At 34.8% G+C, this 3,514-nt stretch overlaps 1 long non-coding RNA gene across 1 annotated transcript; it reads left to right on the forward strand.

Moving 5' to 3' along the window:
- Positions 1 to 424: 424 nt before the first annotated feature.
- On the forward strand, positions 425 to 2,674 carry LOC147481129 (uncharacterized). The gene is made up of 3 exons (XR_015206242.1): positions 425 to 1,293; positions 1,863 to 2,088; positions 2,453 to 2,674. It is a non-coding gene; the product is annotated as an uncharacterized LOC147481129 (long non-coding RNA).
- Positions 2,675 to 3,514: the final 840 nt, after the last annotated feature.

Raw genomic sequence — 3,514 nt, forward strand, 5'->3', positions numbered from 1 at the left:
AAAAACTTGACATCTCCAGTACGCTTCCATTATCTCCTACAAAACTTATAGTTTTGTCAACTCTTCCAGCGCTAAAATGTCTTGGTGGTTGATTTCCATTATCTCATTTGTTCATCGTCTTTATCATAATAACAAGAAGCCATTCTTAACATCAAGAAATACCGCTAGGATTTAGAAGATAATTAAGTTTTTTATTGTCTTCTTCGTCCTCTCCAAATGGAACACAAGGAATAGGCACTTGTGCTCCATTTTCTTCCCTGAAATCTAGGACATCTAGTTGAATCTTTTCTTGCCTCTCTTCTGGCCATGGGGAAAAAGGCGCCTCTTTTTCTCTCAAAATATAGGTTTAATTGGTTTCAATATTGAGTTTTTGTTTGGGTTTATGGAAGCCGTGGAAGTCTTTGGATCGGTCAAGGTATGCATCCACGTCTTAATTTCCCAGACCCTATTTTCTTTTCATTTCGTTTTTTACTAATTGGATTGAATTTTTTGTGTTTTGGATCTGATTTTCTCTATTTCGTGCATTGTACTATCACTGAGAAATTGTCGATACTCATCTGTGTATAGTTTGATAAGTGGTGGCATTTCTATTCATGTGAAGTTCAAAATGATCTTCTGCACAACTGAGGAATGATGGACAGCTTAATAGCAACCCCTTTAAAGTGAATTCATTCTTGTCCTTCTTCCATTTGGATTTTATGATCAAGAAGTTGCTTTAGTTCTTCCGCTGAGTCAATGCTACTATCATACTGGATGTTTTCTATTGATTCTTCACATAGAGAACTCAGGTTTTCCCCACCATGATCTACATACAAAATATGAACAAACAATAAAACCTCATTATTCAGATTAGTAAACTAGTGTTGATACTAGTACGTACTTTATCTACACTGATAAGCAGACTATTCTACCATTCATAATTTTCTTGTAGATAGCTATGTATCTTCCTGTTCAATCAAGTCCCTTCTTTATATGGTATGTCATATATATTATTCTGAATGCTTCAGATTATGTTATATCAGCTTAATCATTCAATCAAAAACTTTGAGCTTCTCTTAAGATAACAGCTCAATCTTCAGACTTGTGTAGTTCGTTCTACTTGAATGAGTGGTGAACAAGCTAAAGAGGTATTTGAAGGAAAACAGTTAGCTACATGAACTTTGAAAATGTATACCTATGATGCTTATACACGTGCATTTTGATGTTTCGGATTGTAAGAAGAGAATGCCATCATCAACAGGACGGGTTTACCTTCAATGAGAATTATGGAGAGCTCTGTATCTTCCCTAGCAGGTATGTAGTTGCTCCTCAATACCAGCATTAGTAGTCATGTTGGAAACAACTTCTATTGTGTTTGTTTGGTTGATTTCCCTATCGTCATGTTCTAGTAATTTATTCGGCTGCACATAAAATTTTTATCTAACTTTAGAACAAAAAGGTTAATTATTCCCAAAGTGCTTTGAAATAGTCTCCTAGTGAATTGTAGAACAATGTTTGAGGATCAAGGAATACTCACAATTGATTTACCGTTTCTTGTCACATTGTTATTTGCCTGATCAATGGAAGCTTGTGATGATTGAATTAATGGAGCTGGGCCAGAATTCTAAGTTGTACATTGTCGTTCTTTCTTAACTTTGTAGAGGTTGCATACTCTCAATGACCTTTTTAAGTGTTTTCTTATTGGGATCTTCTTTTGGTCTCAAAAAGTAGGCATGTTTGTGTATTTCACGAGATAGAGTTGATCGGAGAAATAAACGTCTTGTTACTGACTCCAACATTTAAGTCAAGGCATGATCAAGATGATTTTATAATTTTTCAGTATAAATTTAAATGTTGGCAGTAACAGTGGTGTTTTCTTACAGCCATTGCAACTCATTTGAAGACTTCCATATTACTAGAGGAACTACGATTATTTAATAATCAGGTGTATGCATGGTGTTGCTTATAGACTTCTAATGGGGAGTAGGGAAAATGTATGGATTCAAGTTCAAACTTTTTCTTTGATGAACGAAGCAAAACGCATGGATGCTTCAATAGCATTTGGCATTTTACAATGCGCTAATTGACGTGCTATGGTATTTTGGTCAGGTAAGCTACCTCTATTCCATGTTCAAGCGATTGACTTAAAATTGCACAGAATACCATATGACTTGGTCTCCAACTCATTACAAAGTGTCCGACATAAAGGTCCTTGTCTTATGACCAGTAGCTAGGTTTATACATTTGAGTGGATTTATTAGTTAGTTGCCTACTTGCTGCACCATAAGATGATCCAGGTAGTTGGAAAATACTCTTTAGCACCATAGTCTTGTTGTTGTAATTGTTTAGCAATTCCATTGAGTTAGTGTAATAACTTTCGTCTTGTTAGAAGTAACATTTTTTTTTTCCTTTCGTCGTTTTCTCCGAATGATAGACCCTTCTTATTTTCTTTTTGGACTTCGATTTTTTGCAGGTTAAAGTTTGGACAAAGTTCGATAAAAGAAACTCAAACCATGCAAACCGTTCTTTTTGAGACATTTTGTGGATATTTTTGGTTAAATGTATGTAATTTTTTGAAATGGTGGAATATAATGGATTCTGTTTTGTGAATAGATCACGAACTGGCTAGTTCGTTACATTCGTGATCATGTTAAGTTGTTTGTGGTGGAGTTTGATTGTATACGTGCTATATGATTTATCCAATTTCATGGGTATAAAATAATTTTTAGTAAATATATTTTTTTTTCCAGAAAATGTATATTTTATGACGGCTTTGCCAAAACCATCACAAATGGAACAGATTTCTTGACGGTTTTTGCTGAAAATTATGACAATTGTACTAAAATTAATGACGGTTACTATGTAACACTCAATATTTCATTGCATATTATTACGGTTTTAGTCATATTTTTTGACATAAAATCTTTGAAGTACATAACAGTTTTTGTAAAACCGTCATAAATTTAATGATGGTTTTGGTAAATTTTTATGACAGGCTCTATAATGACGGCTGTTTTTTTTAAAGAAAACACGTCATTAAACCTGTTTCATGACGGCTTTTAGCCGTCATTATAAGTCATTTTTTTAGTAGTGACAAAACGCGAGAGATTGTACTTCCTAAATGTAAGTGTGGTTGGGGCAGGTGGAGATTATTCTCCTTGTTGTTCGGTTGTTGGAAATGCTACTAGGAGAAAAAGTTGTGGTTTTGGTAAGAAACAGAAGATTGTTTCATTTGGGCATTTTGATTCAGATATGGAAAAGATATTGAAAGAGGTGGAGACTGATACTGCTCCTTGTTATGAGAAATTGGATGGGTACGCAGCTAGTGAAAGAAATGAAGCCACAGTTGGAGTTGTAGATGCTCTAGCCCATGAGCATAGTGAAGTTGTGAAGCCATTTGTTGTTGGAAGCCATATGAGATTTCAGGGTGTTGGAACATCTCCTACTCTAGGAGATGGTATTGGAACATCTTCCGTATACTCAGTGGATATGATATTTGGTACTTTTGACCCCTTTGTGTTGAAGTTTGTTGGTG

Source organism: Coptis chinensis, chromosome 8 (assembly GCF_015680905.1).
Source record: "Coptis chinensis isolate HL-2020 chromosome 8, ASM1568090v1, whole genome shotgun sequence".
Taxonomy (NCBI): domain Eukaryota; kingdom Viridiplantae; phylum Streptophyta; class Magnoliopsida; order Ranunculales; family Ranunculaceae; genus Coptis; species Coptis chinensis.